This window comes from Neovison vison, chromosome 1 (genome assembly GCF_020171115.1).
Source record: "Neovison vison isolate M4711 chromosome 1, ASM_NN_V1, whole genome shotgun sequence".
Taxonomy (NCBI): Eukaryota; Metazoa; Chordata; class Mammalia; order Carnivora; family Mustelidae; genus Neogale; species Neogale vison.
Window position 1 is genome coordinate 12,779,344 of NC_058091.1, and position 25,186 is coordinate 12,804,529.

The 25,186-nt window shown below is 36.0% G+C and overlaps 1 protein-coding gene across 3 annotated transcripts in view; it reads left to right on the forward strand.

Annotated features, from left to right (window-relative positions):
• The window catches only part of IPCEF1 (interaction protein for cytohesin exchange factors 1), a 178,299-nt gene that overhangs the window by 48,369 nt on the left and 104,744 nt on the right, over positions 1 to 25,186 (forward strand). For 2 of the 3 annotated variants that reach the window (XM_044243560.1, XM_044243598.1), the window contains exon 2: positions 5,928 to 5,971. The gene's annotated coding sequence lies outside the window, so the exon portion shown is untranslated. Of the gene's footprint in view, positions 1 to 5,554; positions 5,616 to 5,927; positions 5,972 to 25,186 lie in introns of all 3 variants that reach the window. The other variant, XM_044243551.1, reaches the window with a different exon arrangement.

The following is a 25,186-nucleotide window of genomic DNA, read 5'->3' on the forward strand; positions in this document are numbered from 1 at the left end:
ACAGAGGTATTTCTGTGCTTAAATTTTGGTCACAGATATAGTCTTCTTGGTTCTATATATGCGGATAAATTTGCATTCAACAAGAATACATAATTACAAACACCCACCTTATGGGGTGGTTGTGCAAATTGAGTAAATTAATCAATTTCGGAGTGTTTTTTAAATTGCAAACTGTGACAATAAATTTACTTTATGGGAGGCAATTCCTAAAGAGTTATTGATTGAAAGAAAATATTAGCCTGAACTATTTTTTTTCTAGTGTATAAAAAAAGAAAAGCATTCCCACATCACATGTGGGCATCTGCCAAAATTTTCACCTGAGTCTAATTGTGAGGAACAATTAGATAAATTCAATTTGAGAGACATTATGCAAAAACCAAGTAGACTCTACAAAAATGTCAGTCGTCCAAGACAGAAGGAACTATACGCATGTGACAATATATGCAGTGGTGACCTTGAGTGAGTCCTGGATTTAAAATAAAATATAATAAGTACTCAGGCTGAAAAGGACATTCTTAAGAAAACTAGGAAAATCTGAACTACACATTAGAGAATTATATCACTTCAAATTTCCTAAGTATGTTTATTATTATGTAATTATGGTGGGATATTTTGGTACATACTGAAGTTTTTTTTTTTAAGTTTTTATTTAAATCCCAGTTAGTTAACACACAGTGTAATGTTAGTTTCAGGTATACAATACAGTGATTCAACACTTCCATACAACACCTGGTGCTTCTCACAAGTGCCCTTCTTAATCCCAATCATCTATTTATCCCATCCCCTCACCCTTCTCCCATCTAGTAAACATCAGGTTGTTCTCTGTAATCAAGAGTCTGTTTCTTGGTTTGCTTTTCTCTCTCTCTCTCTTTTACTTGCCCCCCCCCAATTCATTTGCTTTATTAAATTCCACATATGTGTGAAATCATATGGCATTTGTTTTTCTCTGACCTATTTTGCTTAGCATTATACTCTGGCTCCATCCATCTTCACAAATGGTAAGGTTTCATTTTTTTTATGGCTGAGTAATATCTCTTCATTATCCATTCATCAGTCTATGGGCACTTGGGCTATTTCCATAATTTGGCTATGGTAGATAATGCCGCTTTAACCATTGGAGTATATGTATCCCTTTGAATAAGTGCTTTTATATTCTTTAGATAAATTCTTAGTGGTGTGATTGCTGGATCTTGGGGGTAATTCTATTTTTAACTTTTTGGGGAAATCCCATACTTTTTGCCAGAATGGCGGCACCAGTTTGCATTCCCACCAACATTGCAAGAGGGTTCCTCTTTCTCCATATCCTTTCCAACACCTGTTATTTCTTGTGTTGTTGATTTTAGCCATTCTGGCATGTGTGAGATGATGTCCATACTAAAGTTTTTAGGGGTGAAACATCTTTAAAACTAATTTTCAAGTGGTTTTGTAAAATATTTATATGTATAGACAGATAAAGCAAATGTGGCAGAATGGTAATAATTTAGGAATATAGCAAAGGCTATCCAGGTGTTCATTTTTAAATATTCCCACAGCACTTTCCTATAGTTATAAAAACTTTCAAAATGAAAATTTGGAGGAAAATTTTAAAAGTTAAAAAATCCCCAAATATTCAAAACAGATGAGTCATTAAAAAACAGATCTTCTTAAAATGTATCTGTCATTTATAGATCATGTTTTTCTGCCATCTCATTTTACTGTGAGATATAAATATATAGGCTTAAAAAAGAAGAAATTTGCAGCAAAAACAGTGATTGAAGGAAACTTATAGAACTGAATGCATATATTAGAAAAAAAGAAAAATCTAAAACCAATAATCTAAGTTTCCATCTTGGGAACTTAGAAAAAGAAGAACAAATTAAATCCAAAATAAGAAGAAGAAAAGAAATAAGAATTAGAGCAAAAATCAATGAAATGGAAAATAAGCAATCAGTAGAGAAAATCAGTGAAACCAAAAGCTGGCTCTTTAAAAAGACCAATAAAATCAGTAAATGTCTAGCCAGGTTAACTTAGAAAAAAAGAGAGAAAATACAAGTTACTAATATCAGAAATGAAAGAGGTGACATCACTACAGCTTCCATGGAAATTGAAAGAATAATAAAAAAAAATACTGTGAATAGCTCTGTGCCCACAAATTTAACAATCTAGATGAAATGGACCAATTCCTTGAAAGACACAATCTGCCAAAACCCACATGAGAAGAAATAGATAATTTGAATAGACCTATAACTATTAAAGAAATTGAAGTTAATAAATAAACTTTCAAAAGAGAAAACACCTGTTCCAGATGGGTTCACTGGCAAAGTCTACCAAATATTTGAGGAAGAAATTACACCAATTCTCTACAAACATTACAGAGGAAAGAAACAGAGCTAGTATGTCTTAACTGAATCTGAGGTCATTAGCTTTAGGCCAATACCAGACAAAGACATAAGAAAACTACAGACCAATATCTCTCATGAACATAGGTGTGAAAGTACTCTATAAAAATTAGTAAATCTAATCCAGAAAAGTAAAAAAAGAATTAGGTACCATAACCAAATGAGATTTATCTTAGTTATGCAAGGCTAATGCAATTCATCACATCAACAGATATAAAAAGAATAACCACATGATTATATCAATAAATACAGAAAAAAATTGACAAAAATCAAACACCAATTCATGTTAAGAACTCTTGGTAAAGAAAAGGGAACTATCTATTTATAGTTATACTGACAGGCTATTAATAAAGACTATCTACGAAAAGCCTGCAGCTAACACCATACTTAATGGTGTTAAGATCAGGTACAAGACAAGGAAGTTTCTTCTCATTACTCCTTTTCAACATCATGCTAGAAGTTCTAGCTAATGCAATAAAGCAAGAAAAGAAATTAAAAGATAATGATTGAGAGGAAGACAAAACGTTCTTTGTTTTCAAGTGCCTTGATCATCTACATAGAAAGTCTGTAATACTGACCAAAAAAACCCCCGCAAAACAACAAAACCTCCTGGAACTAATAACTGATTATAGCAAGGTTGTAGGACAAAGGGTAAATATACAAAAGTCAATTGCTTTCCTATATCCAACAATGAGCAAGGGGAATTTGAAATAAAAAAACACCAATTATCATTTACCTTAGTCTCCCAGAAGTGAAATACTTAGGTATAAATATAACAAAAATATATACAAGATCTATATGAGGAAAACTACAAAATTCTGATGAGTAAAATCAAAGAAGAACTAAATAACTAGAGAGATATTCCATGTTCATCGATAGGAAGACTTAATATTGTCAAGATGTCAATTCTTCCAAAATTGACCCATAGATGCAGTTCAATCCCAATTAATATGTCAGCAATTTATATTTTGGACATTGAAAAACAGACTTTAAAGTTTATATGGAGAGGGAAAAGACCCAGAATAGCCAAACAATATTGAAGGAGAAAAACAAAGTTGGAGGACAGACACTACCCAATTTCAAGACTTACTATACAGTTTCAGTAATCAAGACAGTATCGTATTGGTAAAAAGATAAACAAGTAGGTCAATGCAGAAGAGAGAGCCCATAAATAGACCCTCATAAATGTTGTCAATCGATCTTTGACAAGGGAGCAAAGGCAATACAATGGAGCAAAGATAGTCTCTTCAACAAATGGTGCTGGAATAACTGGACATCTACAGGCCAAAAAGTGAAACTAGACACAGGCCATACACACAAAAATGATGATCTCTACTTAAGGAAGTGATGGAGAAAATTATGTTTAAAAAGGTATCATAGACCTATGTATAAAACACAGAGCTAGAAAATAGTGTAGGTGAAAGTCTAGATGAACTTGAGTATGGTGATATTGTTTTAGATATAGCATCAGAAAACATGATCCATGAAAGAAAACATTAATATGTTGATTTCATTAAAATTAAAAACTTCTCTACAAAAGACAATATAAAGCAATTAGAAGACAGGTTACAGACTGGGAGAAAGTACTTGCAAAAAACACATGTGATAAAGGACTGTTATCCAAAATATATAATGAACTCCTAAAATTAAACAATAAGAAGATAACAACATTATTAAAGATGAACTAAATACCTTGAGAGACACTTCATCAAAGATTTACAGGTGGCAAATAAGCATATGGAATAAGCATGGAAAAATGCTCCATATGTCATCAAGGAAATTAAATTAAAACAGAATTGTGACAACCACTTAAAGACCTATTAGAATGACCAAAATCTGAAATACTGACAACACCAAATGCCAGTGAGGATGTAGAGGAACAGGAATTCTCATACACTGCTAATGGGAAATGCAAAATGGAATAACCATTTTGGAAGAAAACAGTGGTTTCTTAAAAAATTAACTTAGCGGCGCCGGGGTGGCTCAGTGGTTAAAGCCTCTGCCTTTGGCTCGGGTCATGTTCCCAGGGTCCTGGGATGGAGCCCCACATCGGGCTCTCTGCTCCGCAGGGAGCCTGCTTCCTTCTCTCTCTCTCTGCCTGCCTCTCTGCTTAATGTGATCTCTGTCTGTCAAATAAATAAATAAAATCTTAAAAAACAAACAAACAAACCAAACTAAACTTAGTTTTACCATATAGCTAGCTCAGGAGTCATGCTTCTTGGTATTTACCCGAAGTGGTTGAAAACTTACATCCATACAAAAATCTGCACATGGATGTTTACAGCAGATTATTCATCATTGGTAAAACTTGAAAGCAACCAGATGTCCTTCAGTAGGTGAATGGATAAAGACATTGATACATCCAGACAATGAAATATTTAGTGTTAAAAAGAAATATGTTATCAAGCTATGACAAAACATAAAAGAAATTTTAATGCATAGTACTAAGTGAAAGAAACCCATACATACTGTATGATTCCAGCTATATGACATTTTGGAAAAGGCAAAACTATGGAGATAATAAAAAGTTCAGTGGTTGCTTGGGGTGGGAGAAATGAATATGCAGAGCACTGAGGATGTTCAAAGCAATCAATATACTATGATATTATATCACATGATATAATGATAGATATATGTCACTGCACTTTTTTTTTCTATAAACATAGGATTTATAACACCAACAGTGAACTGTAAGGTATATTGTGGACTTTATCTAGTTATGTTGTTTCAGTGTAAATTCATCCTTGGTAAAAAATATACAATTCTGGTGAGTGATGTTGATAATGGGGGAGGCTATGCACATGTTGGGGGAGGGGGTATAGAAGAATCTCTGTACCCTCCTCTCAGTTTTCTATAAACCTAAAACTTCTCTTAAAAAATGAAGTCCCGGGGCACCTGGTTGGCTCAGTGGGTTAAAACCTCTGCCTTCGGCTCAGGTCATGATCCCATGGTCCTGGGATGGAGCCCCGCATTGGGCTCTCTGCTCAGTGGGGAGCCTGCTTTCTCCTCTCTCTCTCTCTGCCTGCCTCTCTGCCTACTTGTGATCTCTGTCTGTCAAATAAATAAATAAAATCTTTAAAAAAATGAAGTCTTAAAAAATTTGTATTTTTTAAACTTATGGCTTAAGCAATGAGTGGGATGATTATTACTAATATGAAACATTTTCCCATTGACAGAATTCCAGGAAAACAGATGGAAGTTCTAAATCCATGTGAACATCTTTCAAGATATTTAAAAGTAAAGTAAAAATATATCTTGAGTAGTGTTCAAAGGGATTTGAACATTATTTTCACACTATCTTTTAGAAAACATTCAATTCCAGGGGATCTCAGCTTAATGATTTCCTGCTAGTTTATACCTAGGTCTTCTTTCCTGTGAAATAGAACTTTCTCATTTTCCAAGAGAATCATTGGGTAGTTTTTATGATGAGCAAGTTACTATTTTGTTGCCTCTTCTTGGGGGGTGATGTGGTAAGATTCTGACTTCCTTCTAGATAGTTGGGTCCAGGCAGAAACCTTATGACCCCTTTCTTGTCTTTTTCTTGTATAGATCAGAGGCAGCAGAACTGGAACGAGGACACTCATAGCTTTTTGGTATGTAATTGAAAATTCTTTAAAACTAATTCTTTCTTTTAGTGATATTTATGACCTGAAGGACCTGTAGTCCACTTTGTTATTCTAATCTGTGAAACAAACTGTAGTAGACGAGGTATATTTATCCGTAGGCTGGGGTTAATGCAGAGGGAAGCTAATAGTATTAATAAATAACAAACTATGTTTATTCCTCTGTATATCCCTTGAAAATGGATTCTTGGTGGTAATTACTTTTCAGTGGAAGGGTTGTTTAGTAAAACAATTTATATATAGAATGATCCTTCTTGACCCCCTTGGGGGTCAGGTATATACCATAACTATCAAAGTACCATCGAAGTATAGTTATGTGAAGGATTTATTTGTAAGCAAGTATGTGTTTCGATGCCCAGATGCAGGTTGAGTACTCTAGAAATGAGGTATTTACTGATCTAAATTTACTACTGATTCAAATAAAATATTTATATTTAATTATTATAATATGAAAGTAAAGCAATCTTAAGATGTTCTTGCCTTTAAAGTTCATCACTAATGATCTAGGCAAGACTGGAGTTCTTTGAATATGTGTGTAATTCTTCTCATTATTCCTTTGATTTTATACTTATAAAATAACTTTAAAAGAATCATTATATGTCTTAGTTCCTGACTGGGATATCTATCTTTTGTTTGGTTTAACTCTTTTTTAAGACAAAATACAATTCTAAACTTGTTAGGGAATGCAAGGGAAGCATTTCTTATTTTATTTTATTTTTTTAGAGAGACAGAGAGAGCAAGAGAAAGAGAGAAAGCGAGAGCCTGAGCAGAAGTAGAGGGACAGAGGAGAGGGAGAGAGAGAATCTTAAGCAGGTTCCATGCCCAGTACATAGTCTGATGTAGGGCTTGATCTCAAGAGCCTAAATCCTGACCTGAGGTAAAATAAAAAATTGGGCACTTAACTGACCGAGCCTCCCAGGTGCCCTAAGGGAAGCATTTTTTTCACAGCTATCTATCAAGGACACATTTTTTTCAGTGTGTGACTCTGGATATAACTGAAAATCTGGTAAATTTTCAGAAAATATTAGTATATTAAGTGCCATTATTTTTCTATGAGCCAAACCATAATAATAACAATCATTATTGCCTCTGATATGCACTTTCTACCACTCCCAGTTGTATTGCAATGTCTTTGAAACATTGCTACCTATGACCCATTTGCTACCACCATTCTTTCTGGTGAGGATTCCCCTCTCTTTTTCCTTTCAAAGTTGTTAAAACCCATTGTTGTGGTTGTCCAAACTCTGACCAAAAAAAAAATAGTTTTAGTCCATACATTTGCTGTTTAGATGTCTTCAAACACGTGAAGTCCTATTGTTTCAACATGGGTGTACTTAAGATATGCATTTATTCATGAGACAGATTGTGTGACCCAGTCAATAATACTCTCACATTGTCTTCTATGGTAAAGAACCCTTTATTCACCGTAACATTTGATGTTTCATTGAGGAATTTTAATTGATAACTTTTCATATTTACACTTTTTGTTGATGGTTTGCAAACTGGTTACTGAAAAATATGAACAAAAAATGGTGGATTTTGCCATCTCTAAAAGTTGTCAAGTACTTTTTCTAGTAAAACACTTCTGATCCTCAGATTAGGGGCCTCCTTGTTATCAAAGGTATCTAGAAAGAGCCTGGTTTGTTGTCAGAAAAAGTTGTGTAATTTTTTTTTTAATTTTTATTTTTTATTTTTTAAAGAAAATTGTATGTTATGAGGGAACCCTGCATTAGTGGAAAGACTAGGTAAGATGACTCTATGGTCTCTTGTAATATAAAACTTGACAATTTTTATGGAAGATGACACAGCTAATGACCAAATTAGAAAATCTGAGTTTTGTTAAGCATTATAGAAATTCTTGCACTGAAAAAAATCAGAGACAGCATAGTGGTGAAAATGACAGTCTCTGAACTCAGATGGTCTGGGTTTGATCTTGTCTCTGACACTTACTAGCTATGTGACCTTGGTCATGTCATCTAACATTTAGGTGGCTCACTTTCCTCACTTGGTGAGTAGAGTTAGTACTAGTACCTCATAGAGCTGATGCAAGGATTTAATTTAATGAGTTAGGATGACCACAGCTCTTAGAACAATGCTTAGTGTATATTTGGGCACTCAATCAATGTTAGTTATGAGAGATAAAGATGAATGACATTGTTATCAGCGAGAGCATCTGTGGCTTTTAGAGATTCTCAGACGTTTCTCACCCAAATTTATGACCTTTAAGAGTAGAGTGCATCTGGCAATGATTTCTATGAGTATTCGAACTGATCTCTTCAAGTATTTTGGTGCTGTCTTGGTTCACCTTGAAACCAACATGAAGACAAAGCTCAGACTCTTCACAGCTTTCTACTTACCCCAACATTGAGGGTGACACTTCTATCCTTCCATTTTCTGGGGTTGATTTTTCATCTTCCTCTCATGGCCTCACACATGCCTTTCTGCATATATTCAAACATTTCTGGATCTCAGATTTCACAACAAAGGGGCTTATTATAGTATTTTTCTAACAAAGTTAGATGTTTACCTAAGAGAAAGTCTTAAACCAGCTATTAAGATAATAAAACACCTTTCAACTTAATGCAGAAGTATATTAATAATTTTCATCTTTACCATTGTCGTCATTAAGCTATTAGTAAGGAGCTTTGTTTGCTTTGGAGTCACTCTGATACATTAAAGGCGTGATTCCTGGCCTAAGTGTGTGTAATGAGAGCAGCCAGTCTGTATTTAGTTCTTATTTACGGGTGCCTACATTTCTGGTCCCATGATTATTTTGAGATCTTCACAGAATTTTTCTTCACTTTTTAAAATTGTGGTAAAATACCCATATCATAAAATTTACCATGTAAGCCATTTTTATGAAATATTAAGTACATTCACGTTCAGTGACATTAAATACATTCACGTTACTGTGCAAACATCCCCATAACTCTTTTTATTTTGTGGAGCTAAAACTTTACACCCGTTAAACAATCTCTCTCTATTCTCCCCTCCCCTCAGCCCCCGGTAACCACCACTATACCTTTTGTCTTCATAGTTTGAAGTACTAGGAAGTACTTCCTATAAGTGGAATTTATAGTATTTTTCTTTTTGTGACTGGCTTATTTCACTTAGCATAATGCCCTCAAGGCGCATTCATGCTGTAGCACAGGTCAGAATTTCCTTCTTTTAAAAGGTTGAATAATATTCGATTGTATGTGTATATACCACATTTTGCTTAACCATTTATCTGTTGCTAGACGCTTGTGTTGCTTCCGCATTTTGGCTCTCATGAATAATGTTGCTCTGAACATAGACGTATAAATGCTTTGTTGAGACCCTGTTTTCAGTACTTGTGGGTAAATACCTAGACGTGGAATTGATGGGTCATATGTAAATTCTATTTTAAATTTTTTCCACAACAGTTGTACCATTTTACATTCCCACCAACACTTCACAGAGTTTTTAAGTACAAAATGCTTGTCTAATCATTTTGACATATTCCTACTGGGCAATGAATATTGTGAAGTTTTAAGTGAATAAAATTAGAACACAAGGTTATGTTTTTCCAATTCATTTTTTCCTGCTGTGCCTATGAGGGTTATGTTTTAAGACCTACCTCATGTTAATTTATGTTACCAGGTGATTCAGAGCGTCAATGGACTTTTTCCAGAACAGAAACATGTGGGGCCAAGTTTCATACCTCTAATGGAAAAACAACTTGGACTCCAAGGATTTCTTGGCTTAGTTTAAAATAAACTCTAAGTTAAAATCCTGTGTGCTAGCAGTTAAGGAAAAGATGACCACATATGTTTTTTTCTGAAGGCTCGTAATTTTTTTTTTTTTTTTTTTGCACAAAATACACCAGTGTGAACAGGAATGGGAACAACTGGGTTACAAAGAGAAAAAATACTGAAAAAAAAAAAAAAACCCACCTTATATTTAGGTTTGAAACAGAATCTGCAAGCTTTTCAAATATCAAGAGAACAGGTTAACATTTGTGGTGTTATTTTTTCTGGTTAAATAATATTTGTGTTTCCTTAAATTTTGGTTCAAAAATATAGATACAACTTTCTAAGGGAAATAATCGAATTCCAAAACTGAGAGGTTATGAACTGAAAATCTCAAAGTCTTTTGAGGTTATTTCCACAAATTAGGGGGTCAATTTCTCAGAAAATCTGCATTTATTGTTTATGGACAGTGAGCAAAGGAGGAAGATTAACTCAGTCAGGGAGCAAAAGTATTCTGGTTGTCAGACAATTCATTTTTCCTTAGTTTTGTTATACTCCCTAGAAATATAAAAACAATCTCAGGGTCTTGAAGGGGCGGGGGTGGGAGGTTGGGGAACCAGGTGGTGGGTATTGGAGAGGGCACAGATTGCATGGAGCACTGTGTGGTGCAAAACAATGAATACTGTTATGCTGAAAAGAAATAAAAAATTTTAAAAAAAGAAATATAAATGTTTTTCCTAATAAAATCACTTTCCAAATAAAGTGTTCAAAAGGCTCTAATGACCTTGGGTATGTCAGTTTATACAGGAAAAATTTCAACATAACTTAAGGAAATTTAGCAAAGACTTTTGCAAATGATACATGAGGCACAGGGAGCTCTGAGCAGGGGATAGGCTAGGTTATGCTGTGGTAGCAAATGAACCCTGAAACCGCAGTGGCTTCACATAAGGAGCTTTTATCTCTTGGTCACGCTGTATGCTCCCTGCTGCTCACATGAAAAAGGGAAGCCCCCCTTCTCCACAAGGTCTCTCAGAGGTGCAGGCTGATGGCAGCTCATCTTCCTTGTGGAGCTACCATGGCAACAGGTGGCTTCTGAGTTTGCCGTGACTGGGAAGAGAGAATATGGAGCACTCGTACTCTTCTCCAGAAGAGTACGTGGCACACGTCTCCTCCACCCAGAGCCAGGGGCCAGAACTAGTGACACGGCCTCTCCCAACAACCCGGGGCGGGTGGTCTTCCTGGGGCATGAAGGAGGAGAGAGGACGAATAATTTCCTCTTTGATAAACTTCGCTGGAAAGGCTTGGATTAGGCATCTCTGCAAAACAATTTTCTTACCTAAATCAGTCACATTCATAATTCCTTGTGTTTTAATATATAGGTAAGAGATTTTCATGTTCTTAAATTTATTTCACTTTTTTATGTGCTAATTTTAGGTAGGAATAAATAAAACAAGGATTATTGAAAAGGAGTCAGTGAAGGCATAGGTATAATCAACCATGGGAAAAATGTCTACAGAAAAAATGGTCCTCATATGTCAATGTATCTATAGGCTTCATTTGTATTATTAGTCATATTTTATCATTTCTTTTTTTCTATAAGACTGTAACTTAAAATTAAATGGAATTCCAGATGCAGTAAGATTGACTGAAAAATCAGTGCAAGGATATTGTACTGGAAATAAGAAACCATACTTTAGATCAATTTTATTTTTATTTATTTATTTATTATTATGTTATGTTAGTACATCATTAGTTTTTAATGTAGCGTTCATGATTTATTATTTGCATGTAACACCCAATGATAGATTGTCCTTAATTTATTTTATATATTTTTTCCATTTTATGGCCATTTTTTCCTGAATCTTAATCTAATGATTTACTTTGACTTTCTTTATTTTTTTTTTTTTTAAAGATTTTATTTATTTATTTGACAGACAGAGATCACAAGTAGGCAGAGAGGCAGGCAGAGAGGAGGAAGCAGGCTCCCCGCAGAGCAGAGAGCCCGATGTGGGGCTCGATCCCAGGACCCTGAGATCATGACCTGAGCCGAAGGCAGCAGCTTAACCCACTGAGCCATCCAGGCGCCCCTACTTTGACTTTCTTATATCTCATGTTTTTCTCCTTAAATTTCTTTTTCTATTTATTGAAATGTTTTATCAAGCACTGTTTTCATATTGGGTACATGGAGAATAAACGTGTCTGTGAGTGTCTTTATTTTGGCCTCATGACTGATTGTGTGCTTGGATGGGGAATTTTATGTACCCATTTATTTTGATTCAGAACTTTGGAACATTGCTCCAATACTCTCTAACATTCCACGTTGCCTATAAGAGATCTGATGTTATTCTTATTTGTGTTTCTTTATATATAATACTATTTTATCCTGTCTGTGAACTTTTAGGAATTTTTAAAAAGATATTTATTTGTCAGAGAGAGAGTGTAAGTAGGGAGAGTGGTAGGCAGGGGGAGCGGTAGGCAGAGGGAGAAGCAGGCTCCCTGCTCAGCAAGGAACCTGATGCTGGACCCTGGGATCATGACCTGAGCTGAAGCAGACAATCAACTCAACCACCCAGGCTTCCCTAAACTTTAAGGATTCTTTGTATGCCTTTGACATTCTGAAATTCCACAAGTCATATTCAGCTCTTTATCTTCTTAAATATGTCTAGTTCAACATTTTGTGGCACAGGAAGATTTCTTTTTTCTCCTCTCTCCCAAGGCTCTCTTCCCACTTTTTTGGTTTTGTTCTCTGTTCTCCCCACCGACTCACCAAGATGGCTACTGCTAACTTGAGGCTTGTCCTGTGCTCATGGCTCAAGTCCCAGAAAAAATACCAAGACTCTTCCCCAATGCTTTAGGGAGAATTTCCTGGCTAGCCTTAGTTCATTTACTCTTGGCTTAATTGGCCATTGTGGTCAAGGTGTTAAGTACTTTGGTCCATTTACTTCTTACCACCTCTACTCCCCTCACCGTGGTCCAGGGCATTCTCGTATCTTCTCCCGCTTACTGCAGTAACCTCTTAACTGGCCTCTGGGTTTATGTCTTTGCTTCCATCAGTCTCTTCTCAGTGCTGGAGCCAGAGCTGTTAACATGTGTGTCAGATCAAACTCTATAAAGCTTGCCTGCTTCACGTCAAGAAAAGCTGAAGTCTTCAGCAATAGCTCAAAAGACCACCCACGATCCGCGTGAGCTGGCCTCATGTAATCTCTCTGACCTCATTTCCTACCTCTCTCCCCCCATTGCACAGTCAGCCTCTGCCATGCTGGCCTCCTTGCTGTGCCTTACACATGCCAGACACACTTTCAATCCCAGTTCAGGGCTCTGCCTTGGCTGCTCTCTGACCCTGACAACTCACTCTTGGATTTCTACTGATTGCTTGTTTACCTCTTCTTGGTCTTTACTCAAATGTCTCCTATTTAGTGAGACTGTTCCCTTCCACGCGTTTAAAATGAGAGCCCTCTGTAATACTCATCCCTATTTTATTTTTCTTCATTTATGTCCATCTCATATACCACTTATTTTACTTATTTATCTTGTTAATTGTCTACTCCCATGAAATGTAAGCCCCACGAGGACAAGGAGATTTTATCTGTTCAGGGTTATGTTCTTCAGGCTCTAAGACTGTGCCTACTGCATGGTTAGTCAATAAATATTTGATAAATGAGTGAATGGTTGACAAACCTAAGCCATACGCTTGCTCCTGTTTTGGGGATGTAGGGCCAGTTCAGTGGGGTGTGGGGAGAAGAAAAAGGAGCTGATCGGACAAAAATTAATAAATGCCCCCCAAAAGATCCTTCTGATGAACATTGAGAAATGGGGTCTCTGCTAAAAGGGGATAAAATGAGTAGGTGGAATAAAGGAGAAGATTCTGAAACAGGACAGTAATTTTCTAACTTGTTTGATTTTGAATTTTGAGTGCATAGAATTGTCCTTATATGTTACAATAATCTTGAAATATTAGGTAATTCTGCCTGCAAAAAACTTATGGGGAAAATAATTTCTTTTTTCTTCTTTTCTACACCATTTGTTTCCAATTGCAATTAGATTTTTACTCCCAGTGACCAATATATGAAAGAATAAGCTAGATTTGGGCAAAGAATATTTTACTTCTTTCAGGAGAGCAGATTGCAAAATGGGTGATCAGACAATCTTTCTATATTAGATTTCTTCTTAACTATTTGCCTGCATCCAAATGAAATTTTTGAAGTTAATTTCAGGATGAATAATTGGCAGGCACAGAGCCGTCACTCAGAAGTTTTTATTTGTATCTAGCACTCCTTCCCCCTTCGTCAGTCTTTTTTTTTTTTTTTAAAGATTTTATTTATTTATTTGACAGAGAGAGATCACAAGTAGGCAGAGAGGCAGGCAGAGAGAGAGAGGAGGAAACAGGCTCCCTGCTGAGCAGAGAGCCCGATGCGGGACTCGATCCCAGGACCCTGAGATCATGACCTGAGCCGAAGGCAGTGGCTTAACCCACTGAGCCACCCAGGCGCCCCCCCCTTCGTCAGTCTTGCTGGAGTTCTATTTTATTAATTTTGAACTAGTTTTATGCTTTATTAATCTTCCCCTTATTTTCCTATTTCATTTATTTCTGCCTTTATTTTTCCTACTTCTTCCTCGGTTTGCTAGTTTGCTATTTTTCCAGTTTCATGTGTTGAGCTCTTAGCTTACTTGCTTTCATTTCCTCTTATATTCTAATAAATGTATTTAAGGTCTATATTTCCCTCCAAAAAATGTTTTAGTTGTGTCCCCTAAGATTTTGATGTGTAGTGTTTTCAATGATGATAAATTCCAAATATTTTCCATTTGATTTCCTTCTGGATTCAATTTTTTTTAGTAGTCCGAGATTTTTGTTTCCAGACATAGACATTTTAAATGTCTATTTTTTTGCTATTAATTTCCATAATTAAAGCATTATAGTCAAAGAACATAATCTGTGTTAAATCAATTCTGTGCAATTTATCAAGACTTCTGTTGTAATATAGTACTTTGTCAATTTTTGATAATATATCATGTATGTTGGAAATGTGTGTATTAATTACAGAGTTCTGTGTATCTGAAATTTACTAATTTGTATCATCTGCATTTCCATTTACTTATAGTCTGCATTGTTTTCTGAGAGATGGGTGCTATAATCCTCAACTGTAATTGCCAATTTATTTACTTCCTTTTCCAGTTTTATGAATTGTGGTTGCTTGATTTGAGGCTATATATATATATATATATATATTTGTGAAGGTTTTTCTGGCTTTGATTTTTTCATTGACTTATAACATCTTTCTCTATTAAATGTATGTTTAACAATGCACAGTAAATATACATATATATGTATAAATTTTATATTTTCATATATTAAAATTCTCAGCACAGCTTGCATTTCCTTTAGGTTTGCCTGGATATCTGTATCCATCTTTTTATTTTTAACCTTCCATATCCTTTTGTTTTCAGTTTTTTTTCTTTTTTTTTTAAGATTATATTTATTATTTGACGGAGAGAGACACAGTGAGAGAGGGAACACAAGCAGGGGGAGTGGGAGAGGGAGAAGCAGGCTTCCTGCTGAGCAGGCAGCCCTATAAGATAGGATCCGGGACTTGATTCTAGGACCCTGGGATCATGACCTGAGCCAAAGGCAGACGCTTAACGACTGAGCCACCCAGGTGCCCCAGTTTTTCTTTTAGATACACGTTGTTAGATCTTTGTTTTTAAAATAACTTTTATTTTGCAATATAAAATACATTATGTTAAAATATAAATATAGAAGAATGTACAGACAAATTTGAATATCTCAGTGATTTATCATAAAGCATAAATTCTAGACTACGGGAGTCAAGAAATAGAATACCGTAGGGGATTTGGGTGGCTCAGTTGGTTAAGTGTCTAACTTTGGCTCAGGTCAAGATCTCAGGGTCCTGGGATGGAGTCCTACATTGGACTCCTTGCTCAGTGGGGAGTCTGCTTCTCCCTCTCCTTCTGCCCCTCCTCCATACTTGTACTTTCTTTCCCTCTATCTCGAATTAATAAATAAAACCTTAAAAAAAAAAGAAATTTCTAATCTAAACTCAGGCATAATCAAATTTCTGTATTATGGGGTAAAGAAAAAATAGAAGATTCCTTGTTTTATGTGATGGCAGACTTTTGAGGCTAGATGATGATATCTAGGGTGGTGGAAGTGGGACAGGTGCACATGGGAATGGACTGTGAGGAGGTGCGTATAAAGCTGTGTAGGTGAGGTGTGAGTGACAAAGGCAGTGTGAGGTAACAAGGCTGGGCGGGCCACAGGAAGCCAGGCGGACCACAGGAAGCTGGCTGGGAAAAAAAGTCTTTGGCTTTACTGAATTAAAAGCAAGAATAAAGCAACCCAAAGACAAATGGAAAATCTCACACACAAAGTCTAGAAAGGAATGGAAACAGAAAAATAATCACACATGTGTTCAGGAAAAGGTGAACTGAAGTCTCTGGCCAATTACAGTCTACTAATTTTTGGGTGACTTTTCAGGACTTTATGCAGTAAGATCGTCTAATTAAAAAACAAATAGAGGAGCAAACACTTCCTTTAGAAAAAAACACAAAATATTCTTTTGTAAAATTTAAATTTCCCCATTTAGAACTCTAGTAGTTAAAAAAAAATGCCCTATCCAAATCAAAAGAATGCTAACATAGGGAGTCCAATAATGTTTCAGCGTTTGGTCTCTAGCTAAAATAGTGTACTTACACGTTGGGCCACTAGGTGTCTCTTTGCATACGTATTATGATTCCAGCCAGAGAAAGCTAAGCACGTAAATGAAATTGTCAACGTGAGTTGTGTCAACAAATGTTTCAATTTGAGGGTATTTAGGGATGACTTTAACGATTCTTCAGAAAGGATAAATAGATGTGTCTTGGCTCTCTCTCTCACTCTCACTCTTGCGTTAGATGTTTTGCAAACGTTAACCCAGGATTGTCAGCAGATGCAAAATTCTGGTACTTGTATCAGGGTGGTTGGCAGGCTGATAGGATACAAGAGCCTGCCCATTTAGGATGATGACCAAGAGGTTATTTCTGAATGAAGTCTTGGCAAGGATACTCAATTCCCAAATAAGCTGTGTTTGGCTCTCCAATGTCTCTTTCTAGGAGATCTAGTCCTTCCTGATCAGATTCTTCAAAATTACCCAGTTAACAGCTCATCAGTGGTCTCCCATGGCCCTTTGAGTACAAGGTATCAATTTACTCTGAGTCACATAAGCCCCCTCTGAATTGTCCAGATTTGGTAAACAATTTACATACTCTCTTTCATCCTATAAGAATGTAATGAGATTGACTGTTTGCAGAAAAATCAAGCATGTTGTTTAGGAGAAGCTGAAAGTCAAAGATTATTATAAGAGACAACACTGCTAAAATTCAAAGGGCCCTGAGCCTGGGGTCTGAAGACCTGAGTTCAGATTCTGCCTGAATAACGTGCTAGCTGTGGAATGTAGGTGGTTAGATCTTCTGTATGATGGTTTCTTTGTAAAAGTATAGGTGATGTTACTTTACAGACTTGACATGCAGACTAAACACAATCTGCAAGAATTCTGCCAAATATCATGGTAAGAGCCTCTAAGAGAAGTCACCCTATTCTTAAAAAATATTTTTTCCAGTTTTTTTTTTCCTGAAAAATAAATGGCAACATCACTGTATAAGTTCAAGGTATAGAGCATGGTGGTTTTTGTTTTTTTAATGAAATATGGATGATGTATAAAGTATTAGTTTCAGGTGTACCACATAATAATTTAATACTTATATACATGATGAAATGATCACCATGATGTCTAGTTACCGTCCGTCATCATATCTTATTACAGTATTATTGACTGTATTCTCTGACAGCATAACAGTTTGATTTACATATATTACAAAATGATTACTCAAGTTGCTTCAGTAAACATCCATCCTATATAAATATAGTAAAAAAAATTAAAAAAAGGAAAAAAATTTCTCCTTGTGATGAGAACTATTAGAATTTACTTTTAACTACTTTCCTGTATGTCATACAACGGTGTTAGCTAGTCAGTATGGTGTACCTTATTTATCTTACAACAGGAAGTTAGTACTTTTTGACCACTGTCCTCCAATTCCCCCTCCCCCAATCCCTGCTTCTGGTAACCACAGGTCTGAGCTCTTTTTCTATACGTTTGCCTGTTTGTTTTTTTTTTTTTTTTTTAAGATTCACATGTAAATAAAATCTTGTCTTTCTGACTCTGACTTATTTTACTTTGTGTAAAAACTTTCAAGGTCCATCCATGTTGTTCCAAATAGCAGGATTTACTTTTTTTTTTAAATGACTCAATAATGCTTCATTGCATATCTATATGCACCAAAACTTCTTTATCCATTCATCTATTTATGGACATTTAGGTTTTTTCTGTGTCTGGTTATTGTGAATAATACTATGAACATAGGTGTGCGAATATCTTTTCAAGTTAGGGTTTTGATTTCCTTCATATAAATACTCAGAAGTGGAATTGCTAGAACACATGGAAGTTCTATTTTTAATTTTTTGAGGATCCTCCATACTATTTTCCTTAGTGGCTGCACCAATTTACATTCCTACCAACAGTGTACAAGCGTTCCCTTTTCTCGACATCCTCACCAACATTTGTGATCTCTTGTCTTTTGGATGATGGATGGCTATTCTAACTGACATGAAGTGATAGTTCATTGTGGGTTTTTTTTTTTAAGATTTTATTTATTTATTTGACAGACAGAGATCACAAGTGGGCAGAGAGGCAGGAAGAGAGAGAGAGAGGAGGAAGCAGGCTCCCAAGCAGAGAGCCCAATGCGAGGCTCAATCCCAGGACCCTGGTATCATGACCTGAGCCGAAGGCAGAGGCTTTAACCCACTGAGCCACCCAGGTTCCCCAGCTCATTGTAGTTTTAATGGCTGATTTTCCTAATGACCAGTTGAACATCTATATTTTCATGTACACATTGACCTTTCATATATCTTCTTTGGAGACATATCTGTTGAGGTCCTTTGCCCATTTTTTGACTGGATTATTTGTTTTTTGCCCTGGAGTTGTAGAAGTTCTTTGTATGTTTTGGATATTAAGACTTTATCAAATATGTAGTTTGGAAGTACTTTTTCCCATTCCATAGGGTTGTCTTTTTACTTTGTTGATGGGTTCTTTGTTGTGCAAAAGCTTCTTAGTTTGATTTGGTCCCACTTGCTTATTTTTGATTTTGTTACTTGTATTTTAGGTGTCATATCCAAGAAATCATTAGTAAGACCCATGTCAGGACTTTGTTCCTTATATTTCCTTCTAAGAGTTTTATGGTTTTAGGTATTACATCTAGGTCTTTAACCTATTTCAAGTTAATTCTGTGGGGGTGAAAGATAGGGAATAGCAGTGATGACAATACTGACTCCGTCATTGGCCCTCCTTGTTCGTGTCTGCAGCATGATCCCCTTAGGGCTGTGTGTTCCAGACCCCTTGGAGGTTAACATATGGCAGGAAGGCCTGTCTTGAGCTTTTCTCTGGCACCACTTTAGATAACTACCCTTTGACCTCACCATAATGGCCCTCACTCTATAAAAGCTGTGGATCAATGTCCGCACTTTCTGGAGAATACTTGCGTAGTGCCCAGGTCATCCATCTGCGAGTCAGTAAGCTACCCTGAAAAAAGTGTGCAAACGGTATGGAGTGGCTTACTTTGTTTTTTGGTCTCAAAGTTCCTTCTCAGTTTGGAAGGTCCTTTACTGTTCCTCTTCCACCTTCTAATGTATGGGCTCAGTTTCATTCTTTTACTTTTGAATATCCAATTATCGAGCAACATTTATTGAAGAGACTGTCTTTTTTCCACTGAGTATCCTTGGCTCCCTGGTCAAATATTGGTTAGCCATATATGCTTGGGTTTATCTCTGGTCTCTCAGTTCAATTCTGGTGGTCTGTTTGTCTACTTTTGTGTCATAACTCTCCTGTTTTGATGAGTATAGCTTTGTAGTACAGCTTGAAGTTAGGGAGTGTGATACCTCCTGCTTTGTTCCTTCTGAAGATTTCTTTGGCTTGTTGGGGTATTTTGTATTTCCATATAAATTTTAGGGGTGTTCTTTCTTCTGTAAAAAAATGCCACTGGTAGAGTGATGCCCCCAGTTTTATTGTTGTAGAAGATATGAACAGACACTTCTCCAATGAAGACATGCAAATGGCTAACAGACACATGAAAAGATGTTCATCATCACTAGCCATCAGGGAGATTCAAATTAAAACCACATTGAGATACCACCTTACACCAGTTAGAATGGCCAAAATTAGCAAGACAGGAAACAACATGTGTTGGAGGGGATGTGGAGAAAGGGGAACCCTCTTACACTGTTGGTGGGAATGAAAGTTGGTGCAGCCTCTTTGGAGAACAGTGTGGAGATTCTTCAAGAAATTAAAAATAAAGCTTCCCTATGACCCTACAATTGCACTACTGGGTATTTACCCCAAAGATAGAGATGTAGTGAAAAGAAGGGCCATCTGTACCCCAATGTTTATAGCAGCAATGGCCACAGTCGCCAAACTATGGAAAGAACCAAGATGCCCTTCAACGGACGAATGGATAAGGAAGATGTGGTCCATATACACTATGCAGTATTATGCCTCCATCAGAAAGGACGAATACCCAATTTTTGTATTAACATGGACGGGACTAGAGGAGATTATGCTGAGTGAAATAAGTCAAGCAGAGAAAGTCAATTATCATATGGTTTCACTTATTTGTGGAGCATAACAAATAGCATGGAGGACATGGGGAGTTAGAGAGGAGAAGGGAGTTGGGGTAAATTGGAAGGGGAGGTGAACCATGAGAGACTATGGACTCTGAAAACAATCTGAGGGTTTTGGAGGGGTGGGGGATGGGAGGTTGGGGTACCAGTTGGTGGGTACTGGAGGGCACAGATTGCATGGAGCACTTGGTGTGGTGCAAAAATAATGAATACTATTATGCTGAAAATAAATAAAAAATAAATTCAAAAAAATGCCACTGGAATTTTGATAGAGATTGCATTCAATCTATAGATGGCTTTGGTAGTACTGACATTTTACAATATCAATTCTTCCAGGCTGTGAACACAGACTACCGTTCTGCTTATTTGTATCTTCAATTTCTTTTTTCAGTGTCTTGTAGTTTTCAGTTTAGATATCCTTCACCTCTTTAAATTTATTCTTAAGTATATTACTGTAAATGGGATTAATTTATTCCTTTTCCAGAAACTTTGTTGTAGTATATAGAAACACTTCTGTGTTGTTTTTTTTTTTTTGCATCATTTTTATATCAGTTTTGTATCCTGCAACTTTGCTCAATTCATTGATTAAATCTAACAGTTTTTTGGGGGTTGAGTCTTAGGATTTTCTTTATACAAAAGTTTGTTGTCCACGAATAGAGACAGTTTTACTGTCTTTTCCCATTATGATACATTTTATTCCTTTTTTTTCTTTCTGACTAATAGTTCTAGATGGGACTTCCAATACTATGTTGACTAGAAGTGGTGAGGGAGAGCACACTTGTGTCATTCTTGATCTTAGAGGAAAACCTTTCATCTTTTCCCCTTTGAGCATCATGTTAGCTGTGGGCTTGCCATATATGAACTTTATTATATTGAATAATGTGCCTTCTATGCATAATTTGTTGAGTTTTTATTTTGAATGGATGCTGAATTTTGTTTACTTTTTCTGTGTGAATTGAGATGATTATATGATCCTCTTATTAATGTGATGCTTTACATTGATTGGGACACTATTGATTCGAACTATCCTTGCATCCTAGGGATAAATCTCACTTGATCATGGTGAATGATCCTTTTAATGTGTTGCTAAATTTGTTTTGCAGTATTTTATCGAGAATTTTTGCATCTAAATTCATCAAGGGTATTGGTTTGTAGTTTTCTTTTCTAGTTGTGTCCTTTTCTGGCTTGGTATCAGGATAATCCTAGGTTTGTGAAATTATTTTGAGAGTATTCCCTCCTCTTCGAAGTTTTGGAAGAGTTTGAGAAGGATTAATGTTGGTTCTTGAAGTATTTGGCAAAAGTCACAAGTGAAGCCCCTCTGCTCCTGGGCTTTTCTTTGTTGGGACATTTTTTTAATTACTGATTCAAATATCCTTACTGGTAACTAATTGTTCTGTTCAGATTTTCTATTTCTTTCTAATTCAGTCTTGGTAAGCAGTATTTAAAAATTTTTCCATTTCTTCTAGGTTGTCTGGTTTATTGGCCAATAGTCTCTTCATAATAGCCTCTTACTATCCTTAGAATGTCTGTGGTGTCATTTGAAATGTCTCCTTAATTTATAAGGAGAAAAAAACAAAAACTGTTTTTGCTGCATCCCCTAAGTTCTCATATGTCATATTTCCATTTTTGGCAACTTAATTTCCCCTTTAATTTCTTCTTTGAGCCATTGATTGTTCAGGTTGCTCATGTGTTTGTGAATTTTCCAGTTTTCCTGTTGCTACTGATTTCTAGTTTCATGACATTATGGTCAGAGACGATACTTAGTATCATTTCAATCTTCTTGAATATGTTAAGACTTGTTTTGTGGCCTAACATATGGTCTATCCTAGAAAATATTCTATGTGTGTTTGAGAAGAATGTGTATTCTGCTGTTGTTAAATAGAATGTTCTCTATATATCTGTTATATCCATTAGTGGTGTTCCAATCTGCTGTTTCCTTATTGATTCTCTCTCTGCATGACTCATACACTGGCAGAGTGGGGTATTAAAGTCCCCAACTATTATTGTGTTACTGTTCTTTTCTTCTTTTAGTTCTGTTGGCTTTGCTTTATATGTTTAGGTGCTCTGATGCTGGGCAGACACGTATTTACGATTACTATGATGTGTTGATGTGTGGACCCCTTAATCATTATATAATGACCTTCTTTGTCTCTTTTACCTATTTTTAGTTTAAAGTCTATTTTGTCTAATATAAGTATAGCTTTTCTTGCATTTTTTTTTTTTGGTTACCATTTACTTGAAATGTCTTTTTCCATCTTTGCTCTCAGTCTAGGTGTGTCTTTAAGGCCAAAGTGAGTATCTTGGATGCAGAATAGTGTTGGATCTTGTTATTTTATATATTCAGCCATTCTATGTCTTTTGATGGAAGACTTTAATCCTTTTGCATCTAAAATAATTATTTATAGGTAAAGATTTATTATTGCAATTTTGTTAATTGTTTTCTGATTATTTGCTAGATCCATTGCTCCTTGTTTCTTATTCTCCTCTCCTTTTGTGTGTGCTTTAATGTCTTGTGGTATCCATATGCTTTGACATCTTTATCATGTCTTTTTGCATGATTATTACAAATTTTCCCCTTGTAGTTAGCATGAGGCTTACATAAAATATCTTAAACTTAAAACACTTTATTTTAGGGGCACCTGGGTGGTTCAGTGGGTTAGGCCGCTGCCTTCAGCTCGGGTCATGATCTCAGAGTCCTGGGATCGAGTCCCACGTCGGGCTCTCTGCTCAGCAGGGAGCCTGCTTCTTCCTCTCTCTCTCTCTGCCTGCCTCTCTGCCTACTTGTGATCTCTCTCTGTCAAATAAATAAATAAAATCTTTAAAACAAAACAAAACAAAAAAAACCCACTTTATTTTAATTTGGTAATGAATTAACTTTAATAGAATTTGTATCTTTACATTTTTATTTCGTATCCCCTTCACATTTAGGTTATTGCTGCTAGAATTTACATGTTAGATTATGTAACTAATAATAGATTATTATATTTGTGGTTATTTTACTACATTCGTTTTTTAAAATTTTAAACCAGAGTTGTGAGTTAGGCACCATTATTACCATACTGCAAAATCTAACTATGACTATATATGTACAGTTACCAATGAAATTTATGCTACCTTTTTCTATTTTTATGCTTTTAATTTAGTGTTCTTTCTCTCCTACTCAAAGAACTCCCTTTAGCATTTCTTATAAGGCAGGTTGGTTGTAATGAAGTCCCTCAGTTTTTGTTTGTCTGGGAAGTCTTTATCCCTCTTCGTTCTCAAGGACAGGTTCATAAGGTATAGAATTCTTGGTTGATCGTTTCTTTCAATATTTTGAATATGTCATCCCATTCCATGGGGGTTCCCTTGTATATAACTTCTCCCTTTTCTCTTGCTGCTTCTCAAATTTGTTGTCTTCGTCTTTTGACAATTTAATTATAATGTCTCTTAGTGTAGTGTTATTTGGGTCCAACCTATTTGGGATCACTTGGAACTCATGGATCCAGATGTCTACTTTTTTTCATCAGGTTCAGAAAGGTTTTCACCATTATTTTTTAAAATATACTTTCTATCCTTTTCTCTTTCTCTTCTTTTTCTGGAATTCCTTAATGCAAATACTTTTTTTGGTTGTTGTTGTTGTTGTGTTCTATAATTCCCATAGATTTTCTTCATTATTTTTTATTTTTGCTTTTCTGACTGGATAATTTCTAATGTCCTATCGTGCAGGTCACTGATTCTTTCTTTCACATTGCTGTGTCTACTTTGGTAACTCTATCAAATTCTTCAGTTCAGTTATTATATTTTTCAACTTGAGAATTTATTTCTTCTTTTCTTTTTTTATAGTTGGTATTTCCTTCAAACTTTTCATTTTGTTCATGCATTGTTTTCTTAATTTTGTTTACTGTCTACTTAATTTTGTTTTCTTATTGTTCACCAAACTTTCCAAAGAGGATTATTCTGAATTCTTTGTCTTGCAGTTCATAGATATCCATTATTTTTTTTTTCAAGTTTTTATTTAAATTCCGATTAGTTAACATACAGTGTAACATTAGTTCCAGGGGTAGGATTTAGTGATATCCATTTCTTTAGGGCCAGTTATTAGAGCTTTATCAGTCTCTTTTGGTGGTGTCACACTTATCTGGGGTGTGTGTGTGTGATCCTTATTTCTTTATGTTAGTATTTGTGCATTCGAGTAATGGGGTTCCTTTCCCAATCTTAACAGGTTTGCTTTGGCAGAGGCAGTTTTTCAGCAGTTAGCTCAGTTTGGGTTTCTAGGTGTGTCTTCTGATACGTTTGGGCAGGTAAGACCAACTATTATCTATTTTTGAGAGAGGCAACTGTTCAAACTCTGGTGATGGAGATGGGGGGTGTGCTACTGGTTGAGAACAGTATGGGCTTTGTTCCTTACACAAGTGAGGCTGTAGGCTACTTCCCACAGTTACCTGAATTTTTTGGTCAAGTTGACTAAATGGTTGGGACTGGGTACTATATTTAATAATAGCTGAGGCTATAAATTAGCTTCCCAGTCCTGGGAGGATAGTAGGTCAGGGTCCAGGTCTATACAGCTTGTTGTTTGGGGACTTGCATCAGGCCTGAGGATGCACTGAATTCCCTGGTCAGGTGACTTCATCAGTTCTGCTCTGTAGATAAAGGAAGCCACCAGCTGCGCTCTCTCTTCCAGTGGCACTGTACATAGGGCTGTTGAATGTACTGAGCAGCTTTGTGTGTGCTCTGGTTAAATTCTTATCAGACAGGCTGAAGGTTGTCTTCAGT